This window comes from Mustela erminea, chromosome 12 (genome assembly GCF_009829155.1).
Source record: "Mustela erminea isolate mMusErm1 chromosome 12, mMusErm1.Pri, whole genome shotgun sequence".
NCBI classification, from domain to species: Eukaryota; Metazoa; Chordata; class Mammalia; order Carnivora; family Mustelidae; genus Mustela; species Mustela erminea.
The window spans coordinates 40,853,862-40,872,744 of record NC_045625.1 but is presented as its reverse complement, the minus strand read 5'-3'; the positions used below and the strand labels follow the sequence as shown (position 1 = coordinate 40,872,744).

General features: G+C 35.6%; 1 long non-coding RNA gene across 1 annotated transcript; it reads left to right on the top strand.

Moving 5' to 3' along the window:
• The first annotated feature begins 96 nt into the window (after window positions 1-96).
• Window positions 97-16,411, top strand: LOC116570830. The gene is made up of 3 exons (XR_004277579.1): window positions 97-220; window positions 6,245-6,302; window positions 15,071-16,411. It is a non-coding gene; the product is annotated as an uncharacterized LOC116570830 (long non-coding RNA).
• The last annotated feature ends 2,472 nt before the right edge of the window (window positions 16,412-18,883 follow it).

The window sequence follows — 18,883 nt, the reverse complement described above, 5'->3', positions numbered from 1 at the left end:
AAAGATTTTATTTATTTATCTGACAGAGACACGGCGAGGCAGGGAACACAAGCAGGGGGAGTGGGAGAGGGAGAAGCGGGCCTCCCTCCGAGCAAGGAGCCTAATGCGGGGCTCGATCCCAGCATCCTTGGTTCATGAGCCGAAGACAGACGCTTAACGCCTGAGCCACCCCGGGGGCCCCTCATTTCTCCTCTGTTACAGTTGTTTGGGATCCTGACGGGTAAGTCTCACAAATCACAGATTCCCTCATTTCTACCCAGAAGCAGCTACTCTCCTAACTCATTTTGAAATGATTTGCCGGAGCTCCTTTATAAGTTTCCTACTCATGTATACTTTTTTTTTTTTTTTTTAATGGTGAACAAGTTTGAAAAATTCCCTGCCAGTGCAGGTTGGTGGGAGGGGTGTGTATGTGCAATGCTGGCCGTGGCCGACCATATTACATATGAGTATTACGCGTATTACATACGAGTGGACGCCTGCAGGACCAGAGGGCAGCTGAGCATGCCTGTTCTTCACATTTAGGGGTGCACGTGTATCATGACTGTGGAGGTAAGAGTACTATGAGTGTGTTTTAACTGTGCACACATGTGTGCGTATGTGTGCGTGTGCACGCAGGTGTGGGACTGGGTAGAAGCAAGGAGGCTCTCTGCCCAGGGAGCTTCAGCTCCTAACCTGTAAAGACCCCCACTTGTGAGTCCAGCTGAAGTCTGGTGAAGTGGGGAGTTTCCTTTCTTTTGGTGTGAAGGGCTGGGTGTTGGGTTTCATCACATTTTTTAAACATAGTTTCATTTTATCTTTTTTTTAGAACTTTATGGTAACACAATGTCTATAAACTTTTGTTACTTGCTCTCTTTTGTTCAAAATGATGTTTTTTAAAGACACTAATGTGGCTGTGCCCATGGTCTGCTTTATTTATGTATCCACAGTGTGTTTTCCATTCTAAAATTGTGTGCATTTGGATTGCTTCCAATGTTTGACAATTACGAACAACTGTGCTCTCAACATTCTTGTACCTGTTGCAAATAAGCATGTTTATCTCTGTAGACTATACACAGGGGTGAAATTTCTGAATTAAAGGGACTACCTCTTCAACATTTCTAGATTATGATATATTGTTTACCAAAGAGGTAAACAAAGAGCTTTATCAAAGAGGTACCAATTTATAGTCCTTCCAGCCGTGTAGAACTCTAGTAGCTCTATATGCTTGTTAATATGTATTAGTATGAAGTAAAATATTATTTTGCATTTTCCTAACTTCAGAAGTTTAGTGCCTTTAATATATGTCTATTAGTAATTTGATTTCCTCTTTTATTAAGTGTTCTTTTAAGTCTTTTACCTGTTTTACTCTCTGGTTGTCTGACTTTTTAGAGTTTTCTTTTTTATCATAAATAATCTGGATAAAAATCCCTTTGTCAGCTATGTGTTGCAGATACCTTTTCCATTCCATGGTTCTTTGCTTTTTAAAAATGGTATCTTTTGAAGAAGACAAAATTACGATCATAATTTAATGTAGTTGACCTTATTAATCTTTTTCTTCATGGCTACTGCTTTTTGTGTTTTAAGATACCAAAGATATTAATATATTCTTCCATATTCTAAAAGCTTTATGGTTTTGCCTTTCACATTTAGGTTTTTAATTTACCTGGAATTGATTTTTTAATATGGCATGAATGCTTTTGCTATTATGCTATAATTTCTAAGAATCAAATGTGCACAAGGTCACTGTTACTGTTTAGTTTATGCATGCACAATTTTGGGAGAGCTAGCCTCATAGAGAAGGGTGCTTAACTGGGTGGGTGGGGGTGGAAACTTTTTAAGAAACCCATAATTAAGCTCTTATTGATGGGAAGTACTTTACTTCCATAACTTCAGAAATGCTAATTTTATAGATAAACTAGTTCAGGGTTGGAGAGTTGAAGGAGGTTGGCCAAGGTCACACAGTAATAATCAAGTTGAGCAAGGATTCAAATTTTTACCATTGGACTCAAAAGCTTCTGCTATTCTGTCTCTCTAGTGAAGGGGTGTGTGTGTGTGTGTGTGTGTGTGTGTTCCCTTCTTATTTTCTTTGCTTTTCCATACTTTTAATTTGACATTTGGATTTTCCAAGGAAAACAGACTATCTCTGATTCCCATTCTGAGTTTTGCTTATGCCCAAAGTTACCTCACTTTGCTTATAAGCGTTTTCTTACATTTTTAAAATAGTCCCATATGCAGTTATGCTTCTCTTTCTGTTTGTTACATTGTCTTTCAGTAAAAAGTTTTCACTCAATAAATATAGAAATTTGACTGTTTCCTAGAGTTTGAATTCTTATTCTATATGCAAGGGCCCCAGAACCTGCTCTGGTTGCCTAGCTATGTTCCCTGGACCCCTGGGGGCTCTGACAAATTCCCACATAATACACAGTGGAGGTTGCTGGGCTAAGCACTCCAGGTTTTCCTTCCCTCCTCTCACACAAACTTCAGCCAGAGAAGCTCTGATTTATTTGTTGTATTTGTTTGGGCTCCCAGTTAAAATTTCATTTGAATAAAGGTTTTTGCCACTAAAAATGTCTGAAAACAACTGGACAATCATTGTGAGTAATTTTAGGATGCGACAGGGTGCTTTCAGTTATCTGGTTATAAGAGTATTAAAAAAATTTGCTGGAGAAAATTAAATTTACAAGGTTTTTAATTCTATAGTTAATAAGTAAATTTAGTAAGATCAACCCAAAAAGTCAATATTATTTACATGTTAATAACAAACAATTGGAAGATGAAATAAAAAAATATAAGACCAGAATAAAGCCCAAAATACTTAGGAAGATATTTTTAAAAAGACATGAAAGACTTCTCTCTGAAAACAACAAATAATTGCTACCAGATTTCAAAAAGTGTTAATAATTTGGAGTTGTATTATGTTCATGGGGTGAAAAATTCAGTATTGTTAAGGTATATGTTCTCACCAAATTTACATCAACACTATCATAATAAAAACCTTACTCTCTTTGGTCTTCCATCTGCCCCTGGATCTTGCTCTAATAATTCCTTATTACTTTGTTATTTCTTCAATGCCATCAAGCTATGTATATGTGTAAGTATATGCATACTTAACATCCTCTGGCTGAGCTAAAATAGAGTACCCAGTCTATGTTTTCTCCACTTTGGTACCATTGACTCAGGGGGCTGGATAATTCTTTGTTATTGGAGGCTGTTTTGTGTGTTGAATATGCAGCAGCCTCCTTGTACTCTACCCATATGATACTGTCCTCCCATTTGTGACAAACAAGAATGTCTAGTTATTGCTAAATGTCCCTTGTGAGGTGAAATTGCTCCTAGTTTAGAACCACTGACTTGACATATCATTTGTTGAAGCAAAAATCCCAACTTGTCAAATACTTTTTTTCTTCCTGTCATTCCATTTATTGTTTTCCAACATTGTTTTTTATCCCAATTCTTGCCAACTGCTTTATTACAGATGGAAACATTTGTGATGATTATATCCCTTTAAATCATCAATTTATTTCCCATTAGTTATAGAATTAATTCCAAATCTCGTAGCACGGCATGAAAGCCCCATCTACTTCTCTGTTTCTTGTCTGACCATACCAGGTTTTAGATGACTATTCTTCCTGCATTGCTTTAAAAAAAAAAGAAAAAAATTCTTGGCTTACAGCACTGTATGGTTTTTTATTATGTCTGTGCTACCTTTCTTCCCTTGATCTGTGAATCATATATTTCTTATGTGTCTCTTCAAACCCTCTAGCACCCATTTCTGACTTGAGACACTGTGTGTCAGTAGTTTTGTGGTGGCTTCGAGGAATTTGACACAAGTGTGGGCCTGTAGGTGTATGTTTCATATCCTGCCATGGATTTCTCTGATGTTGTCATGTGAGATGCTAGTGGAAATTTGCCTCATAGTCATGAATGGGATGAATGGGTACAGGAGAAGTCAATGCATGTGGGAGCCTTTTTTTTTTTTTTCACTTTAAAAATTTTTATTTCAATTCCTGTTAGTTAACATACAGTGTTAGTTTGAGTTGTAAAATAGAGTGATTCAACAGTTCCGTATATCATCCAGTTCTCATCAAGACAAGTGCACTCATTAATCCCCATCACCTGTTTAATACATGTTCTCACATCCTCCCCTCTGGTAGTCATTAGTTCTCTATATTTAGGAGTCTGTTTCTTGGTTTTGTCTCTCTCTCTTTTTTTTTCTCATTTGTCTTGTATCTTAAATCCCATATATGATTGAAACATATTTGTTTTTCTGACTGATATACTGTGCTTAGCATTATGCTTTCTAGCTCCGTCCATGTCATTGCAAATGGCAAGATTTCATTCTTCTTTAGGGCCGAATAATATTCCATTATTTATACAATCACACACACACACACAAACACACAAACACACACACTACATCTTTTGTATCCACTCGTCAATTATTGGATGCTTGGGTTGCTTCCATATCTTGGCTATTGTAAATAATGCAGCTGTACACATAGGGATATATGTATTCTTTTAAATTAGCATTTTTTTGTTCTTTGGGTAAATACCATTCTTGACCAATAGGAAATATAAATAAATGTTTCCTCCTTCACCCTCTAGGTGGTTGGTTTTGAGAATATTGTAAAAAGTTCCTGAGAAATTTCCACCTAATCAAGCACCAGTCACTTGTCTTGGTATCCAACCCAATAACATACACTTATACTGGTTTTTCCCACCTTCTTTGTTTTACCCCTGTTCTTATATGTGCTTCTTAGGATAAATTCTCAAACAGACTACCTGCATTTAAGCCTTAGTCTCAGGTTCTGCTTTTGGTTGGTCTAAAACTAAGGCAAGGGGTGCCTGGGTGACTCAGTGGGTTAAAGCCTCTGTCTTCAACTCAGGTCATGATCCTGGGGTCCTAGGATCAGGCTCTCTGCTCAGCAGGGAGCCTGCTTCCTCCTCTCTCTCTGCCTGCCTCTCTGACTACTTGTGATCTCTGTCTGTCAAATAAATAAATAAATAAATCTTTAAAAAAAATAAAATAAAACTAAGGCAACCTGGCTAACTTTTGCTCATCCTTTAAGATAGCTTCTTCATCTTCATCCTGTTAATTCTCTATTTGTTTTCTCAATCATCTTTTTTGTTCAGTCTAAGACTGCGAACTAATTCATGTGAGGATATAAACTGAAAGAAAACATGTTTCCTCTGAGGCTAGAGAAAGTCCTGAAAAATACATGGAATCACATGTCAGAATTTGTGCAAATTAAATTACACTATCATATTAAATAGTCTTATTCTCCATCAGTCAGTAAGCAAGAGAGGACTTGAGGAGACTGAAGACTTGCAAAGGAAGAAGAAACTGAACTAGATCTTCCATGAGGAATGATATGGAATCCACTAGAACTGACTAAAGTAATCACCAGATAGTAGAAAGCATCCACAGAGGAACGGGTGTATATATGACAGGGAATAATATATATATTTTTAATTAGTATACATATACAGTCCCCTCAATGCCCATCCCAGATTCTTGGGGTAAAAAGTTTTGTTTCCTGGATCAGCTGTCTACAGTCTCTTTTGTTACATAGAGTCAAGGTTATTTGCTGAGATAGAGCAAACTAAATGTACAACCAAGGAGAATGTGTTGATACTTGTCACAAATATCTGGTAAGAAAGGCAGAGAGAACCTGGGATGATATTATCTCGTAACTGAGGGAACTGCTGCCATTCATGAAAATCTTGCAGAGATCCTTGGGAAGAAATTTTCTTTTCAATAAAAGAAGAGAAAAAAAACCAAAAAACAAAAACGAACAACTATGCAGTGAAACTCAGCAGATAGAGAGGAAATGGAAGAGGAAATGCTACCAGCCTGGGAACTGGAACAGCAGACAAGACAAAGAGGTAGTATAATGCTGTGGGAGTCTACGAGAGTCCTTGAGAATGCTGAGTATGCCATAAAATCGGCAAAAACACTGACTCCTATGGTTAGCACTTTAGATTGGCACTGCTAAGGTGGGTTGTTAAGGGAAGTCCATGAGTAGAGCAACTTTTAAGTATACAATACAATGCAACACTCTGCTGTATAATAGTTCTCCTGATTACTGAAACCCTGTACCTTCTGATCATTATCTCCCTCACCTTCACACCTTGCCCAAGCCCTGGGGAGCCACATTGTACTGTTTCTTTTGGTTTGACTATTTTAGATTCCACAAAGAAGTGTGATCATAGAGGAGGTGTCTTTCTATGATTGACTCATTTCACTTAATATAATGTCTTTCAGGTCTGGCACAAATGGCAGGATTTCCTGAGCTTTTAGTGTCATAGCCCCCCAATTAGAGGTATGCATTATACCTTTTATTTATTTATTTATTTATTATTGACATATATTGTATTATTTGTTTCAAGGGTACAGGTCTGTGATTCACCAGTCTTATACAATTCACTGAACTCACAATAGGACACCATCCGTGGTGTTCATCACCTTGCATTACACTTTTTAAATTAAATTTCAGTGATATTAAAAGAGTTAAAGTGAGTATTTAGAATGTGGCAAGACTTGTGCTAAATGACTTATCAACATTATCTAAACAAATACTTAGAATAATCATTTGAGGGCTATTTTTATGGACAGAGAATGTAAATCTAGACAGGATAAGTGATTTACCTATGGGCACATATGTATGCTAACCCTAGAAATAGATACCCCTGGTGTACCTGACACAAAGTCCATGGTTGTAACTTGTAGAAAATATACAAAATGTCACCAGATGGCCAGCTATGATCTAAAATAGGAAAGTCTAGGAAAAGTGAAGGAATAATCTGAGGATGGATAATTTTGTATAATTTGGCATTATTGATGACAGCATTTAGAAAGCTAACATGCATCTGCATAAAAGGGCAGTGGGAGAGTATTAGGTGGCAGGTCTGTAAATAGTATATGTGCCTACTAATTAAGATGGATAGCTGGTTATACTTCTGTTTTTGTTTATAAGGGATCATTTTCTAAGTAAGGTTTGTTGAATGGCAGTTGTCATGATCAATGCTAATAGCAAATGAAATAAGTTAGTATCATTTCTTTTTGAAAAATAACATTCATTTGGATTAAAATGAACATTTAAAGCCATGAAAAGTGTAGAAAGAAACTGAGTATCATTGTAGCACTTACGAGTAAGATCTGCATCTGTGTCTAAGGGCCATGATTATACCCTTGAGAAGAGTATGAAGTGCAAAAGTTAATTACTTCCTTAATTCATTCAAAAAATTTTCATGGAGAAATTCTGAATAAAAAATACTTTATTACTTTAATTAATATTCACAGAAAATACTATATGGTAGATATTAGTATCCTCCTCTTACAAACAAAGAAACAGACTTCACCCAACACACCTGTGGTCAACAGCTACTGGGTGGCAGGTGTGGCTTTAATGGCAGGCTTGTCTGGTTCCAAAGTCTGTGCCATATTTCCTAAAAAGGCAGATTGCACACAGTCTTGCAAACACAGACAAAACAATCCCTGGGTGCCATCACCACATTATCCTTCCCCCTCCTTCTAACAGTAACCTATGGGGGAAACCTCATGGATCACAGGCTTGGGCAGAATGTCACACTGTCTGGCAGAACGTCAGCTTAAAAGGTCAATAAACTTTGCAGTAGAGCATTCTAATCATCCACGGAAAATAAATTGCTCATATTTCTGCTGACTAAACAAAGTGAAGGCTAACTCGTTATATTCATATTTTGGGTACATTTTCTCAGGGCCAAAAAGTTACTCGTGTGTAAATCATAGTCTGACTAGCTATTAACGTTTTTTTTTTTTTTTAAGATATTTTTAATTATCTTCCCCATGAATGGGAGCTTTAAGCACGATGGAAAACCACATACACTTGAACCCAATTGGAGGACATACAGAGAAATCACACTAAGCTGAGGAGGGTACGAAAGAATTCTATGACAGAGGAAATACCTGAGACTACAGGTTGCTGCCGTAAATACCTACCGGATGAGTCAGGCTGCAGAAGTTAGAAAAAATCAATAATTACTAAGATGCAAGGAAGACAGAGCAGGAAGAAATTGAAGGAGAACCTTTAGAATGGATTCTCAGAAAAGAGTCCTCTGGCTATAAAAACCGTGAGTTTTTAGAATAATCTATCTACCACAGGAAGCTGTGTGAGTGCCATCATTTAGGACACCCAGGGATTAGACAGACTCCCAGAACCATTAAAAGTATGTATTAGCAGAAACATTAGTGGGAAATGAAGACAGTAGCTTTTGCATTGTTTACTCCTGTCAGTACAACTCAGAGGAAGTCTTCTTTGTTCTTGAGTAACATTCCAGATGTTTGTTAAAATGTGCCGATTTTCATCCCGTTGACTGAGTTATGCTTTTTGTGACCTTCATGTTTCATTGGATTTGTTCAATTCTCATGTATCATGAAGAGTCACCTGTGTGGAGCTTGTGACTGTGACAAAGAGATAGTTTGTTTTAACATAGTCACTGTGGAAAAATTAGAACATCCAGACATGCAGTTAAATTTCACCAATATGCTAAGTACTCAGTGATGAACATGTTAACATTTCTATGAAGAAACCCCCAATATTTCAAGTGTGTGTGTGTGTGTGTTTATATGGGTTTGTGTTCATAGAGATTATAATTATGCTATATAGACTCTTCTGCAATTTCCTTACTAATTAAGCATAATATAATCATCCCCCATGAAATTAAATAATCCTCTAAGTATTATAATGCAGATTGCATCCACAGTATTGATTTATAGCTATTAAATATTCTCAATTGCTGGACCCTGGCTTGTTTCTGATTTCATACTATTATATAAAATGGGATGCTGTCTACTCTCATACATCAATTTTCATCAAAGCTTTAATCATTTCTTTGAGAGAAATTCTTGAATTGCTGAGGTAAGGGGTTTGCACATTTCACTAATTATGTCGGTACCCTTCAGTTAGAATGGAGTTTTCGGGAAAGTAGAAAGCAGGCTCTGGATTCAGTCTGATTATGTGACCACAGGCTGATTCCATGTGGATGAGTTTCCTTATTTGTACAATGGGATTCCTAGAACTACTCCATGTGATGACTATGAAGATTTAATAGATAAAATAGGCACAATAATCACTAGAGTACCTGCCAGAGAGGAAACTCATAGAAATGTTTAGTATTATTATTGTTGTGATTATTTCTAATTAATATTTCCATCAAAAGCTATTTTCCCTTACCCTAGATGACAATATTATCACAAATAATATTTGCAAATTTAATAAATAATGCTATATTATTGTTTTAATTTTCCTTTCTTTGATTTCGATAGGTAGGGTGTTTACTGTATGTGTATTGGTCATTTGTATTCTTTCTTTCGTGCCTTGCTTGGTCATGGAACTTTTTTGGCCTATTTTACTGCTGCAATTTTTAATTTACTTACTGATTTATTTGTATAAGAGCTGCTTCTTTCCTGTCTAATAGGACAAAAACCTCTTGCATGCTTTTAGGCAAAATGTGTATGACATTAAACAATTTCCAAAACAAAAACAGCCATACATTTCCTCCTACATTTTCCGGAGTACTATTCTTAGAATGTGAATCTAGCAGGACATTTTTTACACTTTTATACACCATTCCCTAAAGATGTGGTTTTCAACCTTTTAAATTCTCATTTCAATTTTAATGTCTTACATTTCTTTGACTTAATGAGTTCTTTTTTTAAATAAAGATTTTATTTATTTATTTGACAGACAGAGATTACAAGTAGGCAGAGAGGCAGGCAGAGAGAGAGGAGGAAGCAGGCTCCCTGCTGAGCAGAGAGCCCGATGTGGGGCTCGATCCTAGGACTCTGAGATCATGACCTGAGCCGAAGGCAGAGGCTTTAACCCACTGAGCCACCCAGGCACCCCTAATGAGTTCTTTTTAATAACATATCTGTTTTGACTTCAGTCTAACTCCAAAATACTGATTTTTTTGGCTTTCTATAACAAAAGCAATTTTCCAATTTTCATATAAAAAAGCTTCATGCTGTTAACATGCTTTTACTTCTCTGGGCTAAATAATGCCATATATTTTGCTTTTTCCTCATTAAACTCTTTTTCCAAATCTTAAATGACACATAATATAGCATATCATTTATAGACATTCTCTTTAGAATCAGACATGTACTCAAATTCTCACTCAGTTCAGTAAATTTGTACAATCCGTATGTCTGAGCCTCATTTTTCTTACATGTAAAATGGAAAAAAATAATATCATCTCAAAGAAGTAGTCTGAAGGTTAAATAAGATCAAGCAGGTGACAGTTTAGGTACTTAATAAATAGTAGTTATATTTTATCACTGAATTATTATAATTGTTATCCAATAAACCTTCCTCTAGTTATATGGTCATATAGATAGTGAATATCAACAGCAGTCATTCACCTAGTTTTAAAATTAGAAACATTGGAGTTATCTCATATCCTTCTGCTCTTGCATTCCTTACATCTAATCTCTTGTCAAGCCCTACCAAGATAGCCCCTAGATTGGCTTCTCCTCCATCTACTCTATTCCATTCCCAATGCCAGTGCCTCCATCCAGAACCCTCATCATGTCTTGTCTTGGACCTCTATGAGGATAGGCACCCTCAAAGTCTAACTTTAAACTCTTGCTCATGGACTGTTTCTAAATCATAAATATAAGTTTTGCACTGGTCCACTATAATACTTTCCCATTTCTTAGAAGGAAAGGTTAAAATTATTGAGTATGGCATTTGAAGTCTTTAACAGGATGACTTTATTTATTCATGTAGTTTCATCCTCAGACTATTTCCCTATATCAAGACCCCTTTAAATTATTTTGAATCATAACCACAAACATTTTTGCTATTTCCAGGATGTTCTATGCATACTAATGGATTAGGGTCTTTACTCAAAAAAAAAAAATCCTACCTAAAATAACAAATATTCTTTACATCATTCAGGATTAATGGAAGGGAAATTAACATTTACTGAGCATTAAACAAATGTCATGCATATTTAAGACTTAAAATAATCCTATGAAGTAACTATCATTAGTACCATGTTACAACAGATACAGTTAAGTATTTTGCCCAATTTCATCCATGTAAACAGCAGAACTGGGATTCCATATTCTTTCTACTTTTCCAAAATATATTAATTATATACCCACTCTGTGTCCTGTAATGGAATACTGTGGACATAAAGATGAATTAAATTAAATGAAAGTATGCTTACTCAAGGAAATTATGGTCTAGTGGAAAACCGCTCAGAGATGTCTTATTTATGAGGACATCTATGTTTCCACCAGATGTGCTGGTGGCATAACCACATTCTGCAGTTTGAAAATCCATGGCTGCTCTGTTTCCAGCCATGACTTTTCTCTCTGTTTCCTTATCTGGTTGCGCACTTTCAAAAAACGTAAGAACCTTAATTTATATAATAAATTAGCAACTTCACTGCTTTAAGCAGCTTAAGAAAAGACTTGAAAAAAAAGTAGAGGATTGAAATGAGTGGCCAAATAGGACTTTGGGTTTGCTCTAATTTTCTTTATATATGTATGTATCATCATGGAGAATTCATGGAATGGCTGCTATTTTTGTGTTCCACACATGGAAAATTTGATGTAGATAAAAGGCAGACTATGTAAGCAGGAGGAAGAGCAGAGATGGGAATTTGAATTTCCTGGATGCTTGGTCTGTTGCTTTTCTTTCAAACTACTTTGTGTCACCTATCATAAAATTATAAAGCAAATGTCAGGGGTAGATACATAGGTGAATACGTAGATTTTTTTTAAATGATTTTTTTAAAAAAAGTGTTAAAAAATTCCCATACTCACAACTGCAAAGATTGCTCCTACTAAGGATTATAAAATGTAAAATTCAGAGTCCTGAGACCTCCACAGGGTCCCAAGCACATTGGTCGGAAACTAGCAGAAAGAAAACAGACAGAAGCTAGTTAAAACTATCTAATGTGCCTGCATCATTTGGGTATTATCATTGGTTTTCTCATCTTAAAAGATAATAGTAACAATGTACTCATCCCACAAAGTCATTAGAGTAAAATAGATAAAGCATATAAAATTTTTAAAATCAATGAAGCACTATCAGAGTTTCTGGTATCGTTATTATGGTACTACTTATATAACCAGAGTCCTATGAATTATAGAATTAAATATCAGAATGAGAATTTAGAACAGGAAAGAACCCTACTTTCTCATTCTATAAATTAGGACACTGAAGTTCAGAATAGCTAAATGACCTGCCTAATGTCTTATAGGTATTGCTTAAAATGCCACACAAGCATACGTTCTATTTAGTTATAAACACTGCTGGTTATTTAACCCAACTAACCTTATTAATGTCTGCACCTTAATGAAGAAAAGTGGACACTGTTGAGGACAGGGACATGGGTATAATCATATATGGGTACTGGTATGTATTTTATAAGATACCTTGAATCACCTCTCTATATATTCTCTACATATCAGAATCTTTGCCCTTAAATAAAATACATTGATCAAAGATATATGACAGCAGTAAATGGGTTTGCAGAGATAGAGACATAAATTTAGGTATCTAGATTAAGATATATAACTAGACCCATTAAAACTTTTTCATATACCGAGAAAGAGGAACACAGACAGTTTAAGTAATTTTCCCAGAATAAATCACACAGGTAATAGATGACAGAGTCAGGACTTGAGAGTGAATTTTACTAACTCCAAAGACCTTCCTTTTGTCCCTATAGTACATAGTTACTATATGTCAATGCAATATTACGTATTAGTTTTGGTATAATATTAAATAATTAACAGGCAGTTTGGAGAACATTCTACTACAACTTAAGTAGGAGAAATTACTTAAAATTTGAAGAAAGAGGCTGCAATTTCAGTTACTCTAAGAATGAGTGGAACACCATATGATGGCCAGAGAATGCAAGGGCAATCAAGTAAGGGAAAATTTCAGAGGCAAAGGCAAGATGCCTGAAAGATCAAGACATTGTTAGAGGTAGAACGGTCCATGTGGGTACAGTGGAAGTGGGCAACTTTAAAAGATCTATGGGGGAAAGTACTGTGTTTATTATTTCTGACCTTATAATCTTGGTGCCTAATAGTTTGACAGAGATAAACAAATTGGTGAATAAATGAGTGAATGGATACAATTGAGAGAAGGAAAAGGAGAGCTTCATTATGAAAAGTCTTGAATTCCATACTAAAGATTTCAGAAGTTGTCTTTATATTTTGATGGAAAATTGAAATATTTTAAGCAGATTTGTGACAAAGTTAGATTTGTATTCTAGAAAAATCCCTCAGGTTGCAGGTCTCGGAGGATTAGAGATACAACATAAATTTTTTTTGGTAATGAACTAGAAAAAGAGAAAAGGAAAATCTACTAGATGCTTGATAATGTCTTTAAACAATTCTCAGAAAGAAGGGCTGTTGAGAAGGATGAATAATGTGGCAAGTTTGGGTTCTATTGAATTACAAGTGCCTATAATATATTCAGGTAGTATAGTCTAAAAAATGTGTACCGGTAACTTAAAGTTGTCAGCATTTATTACTTAAGGCCTAAAGCAGAAAAATAGATAAAATATAATTCAATAGGGTTATTGAGAAGAAGACAGCAATAGAGGAAAGTGAGAAAGACTGTTCAAAGAAGAGAAAGGACCAGAAGAGAGTAACATCCTGGAAGCCAAGAGAGTTTACAGAAAGAAGGGGTAATCAGCAGTTCCAGAGCCTTCACAGAGGCTAAGAAAGGAACTTCAATAAGAAGTCACTAGATTTAGCCACCAAAATATTGTTCCCAATTTTGAGAAGGCAGTTACTTTTAAAACATTAATTAATTTTTATTTTAATTTCAGTTAGTTAACATCCATTGTTATATTAGTTCAAGTGTATAATACAGTGATTCGACATTTCCATACATCACCTAATGCCCATCCTGACAACTGCACTTCCTAATCCCCATCCCCTATTTCACCCATCCCCCCACCTACCTTTCCTCTGGTAACCATCAGTTTGTTCTCTATAGTTAAAAGTCTGTTACTTGGTTTTCCTCTCTCTGTTTTTCCTTTGCTTATTTGTTTTGTTACTAAAATTCCACATATGAGTGAAATCATACAGTGTTTGTCTTCTCTGACTGAATTATTTTACTTAGCATAATACTCTCTATCTCTACCCATGTTGCTCCAAATGGTAGGATTTCATTCTTTTGATAGTTGAGGAATATTCTATTGTATCTATACACATTTTTAAAATTAATTTGTTTATTTTAGAGAGAGAGAAAGAGAGCACAACCCGGGGGGAGCAGCACATGGAGAGGGAGAGAGAGAATCTCCAGCAGACTCACTGCTGAGCATGGAGCCCAACAGGGAGGCTCAATCCCAGGACTCTGAGATCATGACCTGAGCTGAAATTAGTAGTCAGCTGCTTAATCAACTGAGCCATCCAAGTGCCTCTGCACCACATATTCTGTATCCATTCATGTGAAAGTGGACAATTTGGTTGTTCCATAATTTGGCCATTGTAAATAATGCTGCTACAAAGAAGTCTTTTTTTTTTTTTTAAGATTTTATTTATTTATTTGACAGACAGAGATCATAAGTAGACAGAGAGGCAGGCAGAGAGAGAGGGGGAAGCAGGCTCCTCACCGAGCAGAGAGTCCAATGCAGGGCTTGATCCCGGGACCCTGGGACCATGACCTGAGCCAAAGGCAGAGGCTTTAACCTACTGAGCCACCCAGGTGCCCCTACAGAGCAGTCTTGAAAGAACAGAACAAAAAGAGCAATTCCAGAGTTCAAGTTATATTACAAAGCTGTAGTAATGAAAACAGTATGGTACTGGTACAAAAGCAGACACGTAGATCAATGGAACAGAATAGAAAATTCAGAGAAGGCAGTTATATTTGAGCGATAACATTCATTTTTTAAAACATGGACAAAACTTAAGAAACTCCTCTGTTCTCAGAAACAAGGGTTATGGTTGTGCATGTATCTGGTGTTAAGTGCCCTAAATATTTCTCTATGGGGATTGAATTCCAAGATTATATTATAAATTATACAGCCTACATGCTTACTTGAATTTATAATTACTGGTGATATTCTATATTTACAGGCATCAAAGTTGGCTGGTTCAGATGCCTGCATCATCAAGAATGGAAGTTTAACCTATTTATGGCTAAAATTTCCTTGACTTTGAAAAAGACTTACTTTACCACTCAGCAATCTTCTAGTCCTCAAGCAGCATTGCTCCCTCAATTGTACTTCAAAATACTGTGGTCAGAAGAGACAAAAATCAATTTGACTAAATGGAAGGACAATTTTTGTATCGTTTGGAACTAGATGGAGAATGTACCTAAAATTTTGAGAAAAATATAATGATCCAAGGGCAAGATCAATTTTATATTAAGACTATAGAAGAACATTTAAAAACTCAGCATTTAAATGTCTGTTCTCCTTGGTAGAAGATACTCTGCTTCTTACTTTCTATATCCTCCTTAGGGCTGGTCCTAACCTCACCTGGTATGAACCTTTGCTGTTGTGGATCTGAAGTTTAGAAAGCTCTAACAATTTAAATGCTAAAGAATTTGGGATTTGCTTATAAGATAATTTTTCATAGATATACTTATTCATATCCACATACTTACCCCTATATTTATAATATGTTGAAATATTCCATTTAAAAGGGAAACTTAAGTAAAAAGAACTAGTATGTTCTGTACTATTCTATTGAGTTAGTAGACTTATAGTTCATCTCCCTGGGAAATGGAACATATAATAGTGAGTATAGTGCATGAACTGGGTAATTATATATTTAGTTGAATTAATGAAGTTATGAATAAACTTTATTCATTTTCCACTAAAAACTACTGCTTACTTTATTATGTTTACTTCTCCATTAGAAAAATTAGAGCATTCACAGGCTTTTTCATAACAGAACTTAAGATTTCCAGTTGAATGTTTTGGAGAATAGACTATAATAATTAAAACACATATTACTTCTACAATGCTTAATATTTTAATATGTTTAAAGTATTTTATTACTACAAGCTAACAAGCAATGTCTTTTGAGTCCACAATTATATAGAAGGTAAAAATTTTTTTTCTTTTGTAGCTTTTTAGAAAAATGAAATTTGAAATGGAGTACATTATGAGGGCTTACAGCTTACTGTAGGTTTTTAACTATGTGCCCAGATATGGCCTATCATATCTTATTACTGTACCTAATAATAATGGCTAAGTTTATCCTTTTAAAAATTTCTTTGTACCACAAATTTGTGCTCCTTTTAAAAATTTGAGTGTTTATATTTTAGTCATGGCACAGTTTGTGGAAAATCTTTGACAGGAACTGTGAAAGCTTGGTGAAAGTCACAGTTTAAGATTAACATAAGCACCTACAAAAAATACAGACAATTCATAGTGGTTCCTATATTTGTTCTTATAAAATAAAAATGATATCAAGCACACTATCCTCTAAATACCTTTTTTTGGCAAGTGAGGTTTACTTTTAATTATCTCTGATATCATTTATATAAGTACATGTTACAAATAACTTGGTAAAAATAATGAGGTCTTGGTTGCATGAGACCTCATTCTAGCTATGTGTAAATGAAATCTTCCTACAGGGATTATTATATTACTACACTACTATAACCTCTCTGAAAAATTTAACATCAAATATGAATGCTAATGTTAATATCGAAGTTTATTGTAAGAAGTATCTATTTATGGACTTATTAAAACAAAACCCAGTTAAACATTATAGTTCAGTTGTTTCTTTTTTTAAAGATTTTATTTATTTATTTGACAGAGAGAGAGTGATCACAAGTAGGCAGAGAGAGAGGGGGAAAGCAGGCTCCCCACTGAGCAGAGAGCCCGATGAGGGGCTTGATCCCACAACACTGAGATCATGACCTGAGCTAAAGGCAGAGACCCAACCCACTGAACCACCCACGTGCCCCCAGTTTTCTTCTTCTTCTTCTTCTTCTTCTTCTTCTTTTTTTTGCTTTTGTTGACAACTTGACAACTATCAGTTACTATAAAAACAAGTTTATGCATGTTTGGGCTTTTTATTCTCCTAGATAATGCCAGAGAATAAATTCCATAAATATATCTATACTTGACAGAGTCATTGCCATATGACAGTAAACATGCAAAAAGTGAAATCTGGCTTTCATCCAATTCCCAAGACTTCTTACTCATAGAATAATCAGTTTTTGGAAACCTGAAAAATGTATGTACATATTTCAGGTTTTTTTTTTTTCTGGAATATTTTATATTGGTACACTCTGCTTTTCTTAAAGCCTCAAGTAATTTTCAGCACACTTGATGAAGGATATTTAAGAATATATCCAGCATAATAGCTGCTATAAAGCTGACGAGAAAGAGTGGTGTAATCTGTTGGTTGTCCAAACCCTTGGGACTCACACAAAACTTTATGTGGCATCTTTAATGATAGGTAATCATTTTATACAAGGGCAGTTTATTTCTATTCTTAAACCACAACAAAAACGCAGTGGCCTGTTCCACAGGGACTTCAATCTTTTTTTCCAAGCATATAAACCCAGAATTTTATTTTTTATTTATTTATTTAAGATTTTATTTATTTATTTGAGAGAGAGAGTGAGAGAGCACACAAGGCATGAGCAGGGTGAGGGTTAGAGTGAGAAGCTGACTGTCCGCTGCTTGAGCAGGGAGTCCAATGTGGGACACGATTCTGGGACTCTGGGATCACGACCTGAGCTGAAGGCAGACAGCTAACAACTAAGCCACCCACATGCCCCTAAACCCCAAATTTTAGAGACTAAAATGGATCCTAGATTTTATGTGGACTAGTGGTTCTCAGACATTTATGATACAAAGATTAAAAATTTAAAAAACATTGAGGTGGAAGAGAACAAAGACTGCTTCATTTTTTATGGAATCTAACACTTTAAACAGAGATTAATGAATAAAGAAAATGTGGCATATACATGTAATGGAATACTATTTATCCCTTAAGAAGGCAAAAATATCCTGCAGTTGTGCCAAGTTGTGCCAAGATGGATTAACTTTGAGGATGCTATGCTAAGTGAAATAAGTCAGTAACAGGAATGCAAATGATTCCACTTGTGTGAGGTATCTAAAATGGTCAAATTCGTAGAATCAAAGAGTGGAGTAGTGCTTGCCAGGGGCTAAGGAAGTGGGAAATGAGGAGTTACTCATCAGTGAGCATTGGGTTTCAGTTAAGGAAGATGGATAGGCTCTAGAGATCTGCTGTACAACTTTATATTTACAGTTGACAATAATGTACTGGACACATGTACATTGGTTTAGAGGTGGATCTCGTGTTCAGACTACAATAAAATAAAGTTTAAAAGAAGCTACAGTTATTATAATGTTTTCAAAAAACTTAACCCCCAATATTAATATTAATAATAATACAGACAGAATAAAGGACAACCTGATAGATATATTTTCATTTTCTAAAAATTTTATGAAGCGCAGTAGTCAGTTGTCACTCCTATTGTTCGTAAGGTAATCATTAACATGTCCTACCAGGACACACTCTCTCCTTGCCTTCTCAGCCAGCCACATTTCTCAGTCCCCTTAACTTTTGCCCTCCAACTTCCCAGACTTTCTTTTGGTTCCTCCAGAGCAGTGGTGTACAAAATGAGATAAAGAAAGACACTGGAGGTCACAAGATGATAGTACATTGAGGTGATGGTGAAAATATTAGGATTTATTTTGATATTTGTCTACAAAACTGTTAAAGTAGACTTCAGTGACATTTTTGGTAAGGATTACTGCCTTGATATCTTGGTCAGAGGGTGCCCTGTCACAGAGTGGAGGAGTTCTCTGGGGAGGAGAGGATGCTTGTAAACCTGCACTGATAGATGGCTTCACTCTTACTCTTCTATCCATTTCCAGAATATTTTAAAACACTGCA